Source organism: Oratosquilla oratoria, chromosome 15 (assembly GCF_046742065.1).
Source record: "Oratosquilla oratoria isolate Oo_2021 chromosome 15, ASM4674206v1, whole genome shotgun sequence".
NCBI lineage: Eukaryota > Metazoa > Arthropoda > Malacostraca > Stomatopoda > Squillidae > Oratosquilla > Oratosquilla oratoria.
The window spans coordinates 37,088,484-37,098,483 of record NC_134791.1 but is presented as its reverse complement, the minus strand read 5'-3'; positions in this window follow the sequence as shown (position 1 = coordinate 37,098,483).

Below are 10,000 nucleotides of genomic sequence, written 5' to 3'. Positions count from 1 at the left end.
TACCAAATTCCCTCATGGCGGAATCAGGCATAGGGCGGTGCTGTCTGGTTACTTTAATCCTGTGAATGGCTGCACTAGGGGCTGGGGACCATTGGATGGTGAGGTGTATGTGTGTATGTGTGTGTGTGTGTGTGTGTGTGTGTGTGTGTGTGTTTGTGTGTGTGTGTGTGTGTGTGTGTGTGTGTGTGTGTTTGTGTGTGTGTGTGTGTGTGTGTGTGTGTGTGTGTGTGTGTGTGTGTGTGTGTGTTTGTGTCTATGTGTGTGTGTGTGTGTGTGTGTGTGTGTGTGTGTGTGTGTGTGTGTGTGTGTGTGTGTGTGTGTGTGTGTGTGTGTGTGTGTGTGTGTGTGTGTGTGTGTGTGTGTGTGTGTGTGTGTGTGTGTGTGTGTGTGTGTGTGTGTGTGGGTGGGGGGGGGTGTGTGTGTGTGTGTGTGTGTGTGTGTGTGTGTGTGTGTGTGTGTGTGTGTGTGTGTGTGTGTGTGTGTGTGTGTGTGTGTGTGTGTGTGTGTGTGTGTGTGTGTGTGTGTGTGTGTGTGTGTGTGTGTGTGTGTGTGTGTGTGTTTGTGTGTGTGTTTGTGCGTCTGTGTGTGTATGTGTGTGTGTTTTTGTTTGTGTTTGTGTGTGTGTGTGTGTGTGTGTGTGTGCGCGCGCGTGTGTGTGTGTGTGTGTGTGTGTGTGTGTGTGTGTGTGTGTGTGTGTGTGTGTGTGTGTGTTTGTGTGTGTGTGTGTGTGTGTGTGTGTGTGTGTGTGTGTGTGTGTGTTTGTGTGTGTTTTTGTGTGTACATATGTGCATGTAGATGTGTTTGTATACATATGAGTGTACATGTGTCTTTAATCATAAGTGTTTGTGTGCCTACATGTTTGTGTATGTATAAATGTGTGTGTGTAAATATATAAATATATGTGTGTGTGTGTGTGTGTGTTTGTACATATATGTTTATGTATACGTGTGTTTGTGTACCAGTGTATGCAAAATGTGTGTATATTGTGTGTATGGACATTTATGTATACATGTGTATGTGTGTACACGTGTGTCTAAATGTTTGTGCATATATATATGTGTTTCTGTATATATATTTTCTTGTACGTGTTTTTGTGTGCGTTCGTAAATGTATGTTTGTGTGTGTATGTGTGAGTGTGTGTGTGTGTGTGTGTGTGTGTGTGTGTGTGTGTGTGTGTGTGTGTGTGTGTGTGTGTGTGTGTGTGTGTGTGTGTGTGTGTGTGTGTGTGTGTGTGTGTGTGTGTGTGTGTGTGTGTTTGTCCGTGTGTGTATCTATGTGTGTTTGCGTGTGTGCGCGTGTGTGTGTGTGTGTGTGTGTGTGTGTGTGTGTGTGTGTGTGTGTGTGTGTGTGTGTGTGTTTGTGCATGTGTGTATATTTGTGTGTGTGTGTGTGTGTGTGTGTGTGTTTGTGTGTGTGTCTGTGTGCATGTGTGTATGTGAGTGTTTGTGTGTGTGTGTGTTTTGTATGTGTGTGTGTGTGTGTGTGTGTGTGTGTGTGTGTGTGTGTGTGTGTGTGTGTGTGTGTGTGTGTGTGTGTGTTTGTGTGTGTGTGTGCGTGTTTGTGTGTTTGTGTGCGTGTGTGTGTGTGTGAGTGTTTGTGTGTGTGTGTGTAATTTTGTATGTGTGTGTGTGTGTGTTTGTGTGTGTGTGTGTGTAATTTTGTATGTGTGTGTGTGTTTGTGTGTGTGTGTGTGTGTGTGTGTGTGTGTGTGTGTGTGTGTGTGTGTGTGTGTGTGTGTGTGTGTGTGTGTGTGTGTGTGTGTGTGTGTGTGTGTGTGTGTGTGTGTGTGTGTGTGTGTGTGTGTGTCTCTGTGTGTATGTGTGTCTATGTGTGTATGTGTGTGTGTGTGTGTGTGTGTGTGTGTGTGTGTGTGTGTGTGTGTGTGTGTGTGTGTGTGTGTGTGTGTGTGTGTGTGTGTGTGTGTGTGTGTGTGTGTGTGTGTATTGGGGGGGTTATATATGTGTGTGTGTCTGTGTGTGTGTGTGTGTGTGTGTGTGTGTGTGTGTGTGTGTGTGTGTGTGTGTGTGTGTGTGTGTGTGTGTGTTTGTGTGTGTGTGTATGTGTGTTTGTGTGTACATATGTGCATGTAGATGTGTTTGTATATATATATGAGTGTACATGTATCTCTACGCATATGTGTTTGTGTGCCTACATATTTGTGTATGTATAAATGTGTGTGTGTAAATGCATATATATATTTGTGTATGTGTTTTAGTACACATATGTTTATGCATACTTGTGTGTGTGTGTACCAGTGTATACATAATGAGTGTATATAGTGTGTATGGACATTTATGTATATATGTGCATGTGTGTACACGTGTGTTTAAATATGTGTGCATATGTGTGTGCGCATATAATTCTTCTTGTACGTGTTTTTGTGTGCGTCTGTAAATGTATGTTTGTGTGTGTATGTGTGAGTGTGTGTATGCGTGTGCGTACGTGTGTGTGTATGTGCGTGTATGTGTGTGTATTCACCTCGGATCTGCTGCAGTCTCTGTCGAGACAGCCAGACACCACCCTACGGCAGTGAGCTCAGAGCTCATTATTTGCCGATCTCTGGGTAGGTCTGAGACCACTCACACACCACACACCGGGACAGCAAGGCCACAACTCCTTGACTAACGTCTCGTACCTACTCACTGCTAGGTGAACAGGGGTTACACGTGTAAGGAGACAAACCCAACTTATCTCCGCCTGGCCGGGGAATCGAACCCTGGTTCTCTGGCTTGTGTGGCCAGTGCTTTACCACTCCGCCACCGAGCCCTGTAACCAATCCGCCACCGAGCCGTGTGTGTGTGTTTGTGTGTGTATGTGTGTGTGTGTGTGTGTGTGTGTATGTGTATGTGTTTGTGTGTGTGTGTGTGTGTGTGTGTGTGTGTGTGTGTGTTTGTGTGTGTTTTTGTGTGTACATATGTGCATGTAAATGTGTTTGTATACATATGAGTGTACATGTGTCTTTACGCATATGTGTTTGTGTGCCTACATATTTGTATATTTATAAATGTGTGTGTGTAAATGCATAAATATATATATGTGTGTGTGTGTGTTTGTACATATATGTTTATGTATTCGTGTGTTTGTGTACCAGCGTATGCACAAGGAGTGTATATTGTGTGTATGGACATTTATGTATGTGTGTACACGTGTGTCTAAATGTGTGTGCATATATGTGTGTATATGTGTGTTTGTGTATATATTTCTTTTTGTACGTGTTTTTGTGTGCGTCTGTAAATGTATGTTTGTGTGTGTATGTGTGAGTGTGTGTGTGTGTGTGTGTGTGTGTGTGTGTGTGTGTGTGTGTGTGTGTGTGTGTGTGTGCGTGTGTATTTGTGTGTGTATTTGTGTGTGTGTGTGTGTGTGTGTGTGTGTGTGTGTGTGTGTGTGTGTGTGTGTATTCACCTCGGATCTACTGCAGTCTCTGTCGAGACAGCCAGACACCACCCTACGTGTTTCAAGCTGAGATTCTCTAAGTTATCTGAAATATCAGAGATCATTTCTTCAATGTTTTTAATGCTTGATTGTAATTCATCAATTTTTCCAACTTTCTCCTTTAATGTATTTATTGAAATTTTCAAGTCAGCAAGGAAGGCAAAATTGGCAATTCCCAAACCAGCAAGAGCTCCCAAAGCCACTACTATTGCACTTCTCTTTTGTCTAACATTGCTTTTGAAATTTGAACCTATGATGTGCAATTTATCCTCTATTTCCTTTATTTTGTTTTCAAGTCTATCCTTAACATCTTTACTGGAAATGTTCTGTTTTAATATTTGCAAACTTTTATTAATGGAGTCCATATTTTCTTTAATTTTGGTTACATTTTTATAATCAAGAACTACCCTTACCACCTTATCAACCAAGATTAGGTTACCTTGATGATGTACCAATGCTCCAGGACGAATCGGATTCCAGTCCATGGCACTCACCAAACTTAATATTATTAATAAGGCAGTTTTCATCTGTAAAATACATCAAGATTAATGTTCAACTCTTGAAAAATATCATTATAATATTCTCCATATTCTCCAGGGTTATCAATATTTATGCACAAAGTATTACTATAATCATCTTCATAGATCTGCAAGCTAATTTTCCTTATGTCATCTAAATGTCCTACCAATTCTTCTCTTGATTCTAAATGTTTAAGTTTAAACTTGTTTCCACCTGCAGAATCAATTACCCTATATGGACCAGTGTACCTTAGTGAAAGTTTATTATTGGGTGAGGTTGCTTTGACCATTACTAATTCCCCAATTTTCAATTCTAGTTTACGAGCTATTTTGTGTTGTTGTTCCCTCATCTCTTGTGAATACACCTGCATATGTTTCCTAACTCTTTGGTGAATACTTTGAAGAGTATTTATCCTATTGGATATATAATCATCCATATTATATATGGGTTTTTGCTCTGCAGTCAACATTTCATATGGCAGAGTTTTGTCCTCCCCAAAAATTATAAAATGAGGTGTATCCCCAGTTGCTACATTAATTTGATTGTTCAGGGTACACTTAACACAAGGAATCCAAGTATCCCAAGTTACACTATAAGGACTTATTAGGGTTCTAAGACATATAATTATCTTTTTGTTTAACCTTTCTACTACTCCATTACTTTGGGGATGGTTAACGAGTATATTGACTTTCTTGATGTGGAACACATTACATAGATTTTCCAAGATTTTGTTATTAAATTCAGTCCCATTATCTGAAACTAGGATGTTAGGTGTAGTAAAATTACAGATTATCTGATCATAGATTACGGAAGCAATAGTTTCAGCTTTCTTATTGATTATGGGTTGTAATATACAAAATCTTGAAAAATAATCAATAGCAACAAATAGGTATTTAAAGCCGTTCTCGGTTAGTGGTAATTCCAAAGTATCCATGTGAACTCTTTCCCAAGGTTTCTGTGGAATGGGATAAGTGAGTATAGGAGCAGGTTTTGGTGTATTTCCCTTCACCTTTACACATTTTACACATTTTTCTATATAATCATATATAGTTTTCTTCATACCTAGCCAAAAGTACTTAAGTTGTGCCTGTCTATAAGTTTTATCCTTTCCAGGATGTGAACTACAATCACTATCATGAAGTAACTTCAATATCTCATTTACCAGAGTTTGTGGTATAACCAACTGATTTACTTGACCTCTAGAAATATCTTTCCCATTTACAAATGTTTTCCTATACAAAATTCCATTAATCAAATGAAATTCCTCTATCTTATACCCCTTTGGTAGCTTTGGAGGATCTCCTCTTGGGTTCATCAAATGCTTGATTATTGAATCACATGTCTCATCATCTCTCTGTTCTCTTATTAGCATTTCTTCATCTAAAGTTACTAATTCTTCTATACTACAAACAAAATTAATCAACCCAGTCCCAGTCATTGGTTGACTAATGTTTCTAGAAAGTGGATCTGCTACATTCCTTCTACCCGGAATATAATTAAATTGAACATCATAGCACTGAAGTATCGCAAACCATCTAGCAAGTCTGCCTCTAAGATTCTTATGCTTAAATAAGTTCTGAATAGCTGTGTGATCAGTCCAAACTCTGATGGGATACCCTAGTATCATATCCCTAAAACTTTCTAAAGAATAAATTACTGCTAAAGTTTCTCTTTCAGTTATAGAATAGTTTCTCTCCGCACTATTACAAAGTCTGGATGTGTAAGCTATGGGTTTTAAAGTTCCATTTCTCTCTTGCATTAGTATGCCTCCTAACCCTATGTTAGACGCATCAGTACAAAGAATAAATTCTTTTTCATAGTCGGGGAAAAATTAAAATAGGTGAACTTGTGAGTTTATCTTTCAACTTGTCAAAAGCTTGCTGTTTGCGCAGGTCCCCATATGAACTTTGAGTCCTTTCTCAACAAAGAACTTAGTGGATTAGCAATGTCAGCATAACTTTGAATGAATTTTCTATAATATCCTGTTAATCCCAAAAAGCTCCTAACCTTGTCTACATTGGTCGGAACTGGAAAATTCTTGACAGCGTCCACCTTTGAATTTACTGTACTCAGTCCGTGTCTGTCTATCTTATGTCCTAAGTAAATGACACTGTCTTGCAAGAACTTACATTTTTCAAGTTTTACTTTTAACCCAGCTTCTCCTAGTCTTGAGAATATCAAATCTAATTTCTTAAAGTGCTCCACTGCAGTCTGAGAAACTATTAAAATGTCATCTAGAAATACACTGGCAGTGTTTCCTAACAATCCATCTAGAATAGTATTCATTAATCTCATGTAAGTTAATGGACTATTACATAACCCAAATGGCATTCTCTTGAACTCATAATGTCCTGTTGTAGTAGAAAATGCTGTGAACTCTCTTGAATCTTCATGCAATTCTATTTGCCAAAAAGCTGATTTGATATCTATAGTACTAAAATATCTATTCTCAGTTCCCAAACTTCTCAAAATGTCACCGATAATGGGTAATGGTAACCTGTCACGAATGGTGTGGTTATTCAGTTCCCTGTAATCAATAACTGGTCGCATAGTCCCATCAGACTTTGGTACTAGGATCAACGGAAAATTCCACTCACTCTTACTATGTTCAATAATATCCTGTGATAACATTTCAGTGATGAGTTTATCTACTACAGCTAATTTAGAGTGAGGAACTCTGTAGGCTGGTATGTAGATAGGTTGTGTTCCTGGTTTTAACTTAATGTGATGTTTTAAAACAGTTGTTTTGCCTAAGGCGTCCCCCGGCAAAGCAATTGCTTTTTTATGTTTCATAAGCAAAGCAAATAAAGCTTCATCCAACTCAGGGCAATTAGTTGATTGTAATAATTCTTTATATCTATTTCTTAAGTCTATGCCTTCTTGTACTGAACAAATTGATGAAGTTGGAAATTCTATCTCCTCACTATTCTCATTTAAAATCTTAATAGGTTTAGTACACACCTGAATACATCCTATTTGTGTACCTTTCTTTAAAACTATCTCTTTATTCATAATTCATAGTATTAATTACTAATACTTCTACTCTGTTCTTATTTGTCTTATAAATCCCTGAGTCCCACTTCAATCCTTTAAGTTTAACTGATTCTGGGACTGTAATTACTTCAGAGTCTACATTGATTCCTTTCAAACACACTTCAACCTTATTAATTGACATGGGATGTAACAATGTCGACCTTGTTAATCCGCAATCTGCAATTCTCAAGGCATCTGTGGTTGATAATTTAGTAATCTCTGGGATTTCCTGAACTTCTGAGTTGGGTTCACAAATTGTTTTACTTTCTGTAGGGTTGGACCGCTCGGCCTCGCTATCTAGGATAGAAATGTTATCTAAGGATTCATTGATTCCTGTCACTGGTCTTAAGTCTGGTTGATTTAAGAATGGGATTAACTGTGACTTCACTAAAATTCCTAAGTCAGCAGGACAAATTACCATGTTTTCTTTTCTCATAGTTGCAAATCCTATCAATAAATCTCCTGGAAAAACAGACTCTTCTACCACTATCACTGGGATGTACAATTGTTCATTTGTATATAAGGCAACTTCTAGCTCAATCTTGCCTAATGTTTTTAACTGATTTCCAGTTACACCTTGCAATGTGTAACGGATTGGTTCCAACATTTTCACTCCTGGGTTCAACTGGTTTAAAACTTTACTAGTAATTACATTAACTACAGACCCTGTATCAATAAAAATTTGAATAGGCTTATTGAACACTTTACCCGCAATGAGAGGTCCTACAGAAGTTTTACCAACAGTAATTATCAGTTTGTCAGTTTCTTTCATCTCCCTTGCATTCCCATATTTAACACAATACCGCCTATCGGTATATATATGGGGAGGTCTGAAATGGTTTATTCTGTGTCTGGGGGTTTTCCTCTTAGCCCTGGGGGTACCCGAAAATTTCGGCACTCATGAGTTCTGTGTCCGATTTTATTATGGTAAATACAGAATGGAGGGTTCCTACATTGATACTCATTGTGACCTTCGTATTTGCAATTTCTGCAAATAATCCCATAAAAACATTCTTGTGCCTTGTGTCCCCATGCATTACAATTAAAACAAAGGATTCTGGTATCCCTATCCCTAGATGGACTTCTAGCATGCCGCCTATGTCCTACTTCTGTTTTCTTAAACTCTCTAGAGTTCCTATATTGGCTATGTTGATTTATAGGCATTACATATGGGTTTATTGTTCTGGTCTCACTGTATCCTTGAAGAAGATAATCTACTTCTCCTAAACAGATATTTGATTTTAAATCTTTGTACAGCCTTTCTGCTGTTAAGTCATCAGAATTCTTTGCCAATAAGCTAAATGTAATCAATTTGATTACCTGTGAGATTTTCATCTTCTCACTAGATCTTTCTATCCAGTCTGAATCTTTCAAGATAGAATTCATGTCTTTTGACCATCTATCTAATCTAGCTAAGTACTCTGTGTCAGTTTCACTTGTCCTAACTTCCTTAATCATTTTTACCAATGATCTAATAGGATCCTGATCACATTTGGACATGAAATGCTTGAGAAATGCTTTCTTATAATTATCATATTGATTAATTGATTCCATTTGCTGGAAGTTAATGACAAACCTCGCCCTTCCATGCTCTGGATCTATATTCTCCTTGAGAATCTCAATCTTACGATTCTCATTTGTTATGTTTTTACTAACTATAAGTGTGTCAATGAGGTTTAAGAACTTGTTTACACCATATGTGTTAGACTCTCCTGTGAATTTTGGAATATTTGTATTTGATGTGTGAATTTCGTGTCTCAACACGTTAGAATTCTGAGGGGTACTCATACTTATTATTAATACCTTGCTTTAGCCTGGCTGCTTGCGATGTCGCTTCGTGATGTCAATGTCTGGTTTGACGTCCTTCTACTGTCTTGTCATTCCTCAACGACGTTGTTCCTCCTCCATCACACACTCTGCCTTGAAGACCGCCTTGTAGATGATGATCTCCTTGAAGAATCTTGAAGAATGCTTGTTCCCAACGTAGCAGTTACTTGAAGTTGTAGATTTCTCTCGTAGTCGTAATACACTCTTGATTTTGGTTGTCTTGTTCCCGTAGACTTCAGGCGCCACTTCTCTTCGGAGGTGTTTAACACCCAGTTCGCATCCCACCGCTGTTCACCACTTTCACCCCCCTTTAGTCACCACTGTTACTTAAATTTGACTTGTAATATCACTCGTCTCGAGGCCCCTTGCCTCTCGTTACGTGAGTTTCACTAATATTCAAGTTCCTCTTAAGCAGTAGGCCCAATGCCTTCTTTTTCCTGTAGTCTCACTATTTTCTAGGCCCCATGCCTATTCCTCACGTCCTTTGGGTTAATAAAAGGATGGTGAATTTTCTCTCTTCTTTCACTGTAATTTCACCTTCAGCTTACACTCGGGATCTCTTTTCTCTCGTCTCTACATCGTCTCCTGATCCTCTCTCTACACCCTCTCTATATCTTCTCCCTATATCTTCTCTCTATATCTTCTCTATCTCTTCTCCCCCGAGATCCCGTATCGTACGCTGAGCTACCTTCGTCTGACGTCACTAATTTTTCTAAACCAATCTTCGGTGACTTCTCAAGTAACTGTCACTCCTTATGGGCGTGACTTTGAATTCATGCACCAATAGTTTTTTCCTCCTTCTCCACCTTGCACCAATCCGGAAAGCTATCACAATGCCACTAGCGATATTGTTTATCTCAGCATTAGTCAAACGAAGGTAACCTGCGCTTACAATGTTGTGATTACATAAGCGATTATAAAAACAGTCACCACCGTCGGTGTGTTTACATAGACAAAACGTCGCCCTCACATAGACATAACATCGCCCTCGAGCAGGCGTCGAGTCTGAATTATTCTAATACCCTAGCTCATTTCCATTCGTACACTACCGGCCTCTTACAGTGTGTGTGTGTGTGTGTGTGTGTGTGTGTGTGTGTATTCACCTCGGATCTACTGCAGTCTCTGTCGAGACAGCCAGACACCACCCTACGGCAGTGAGCTCAGAGCTCCTTATTAGCCGATCTCTGGG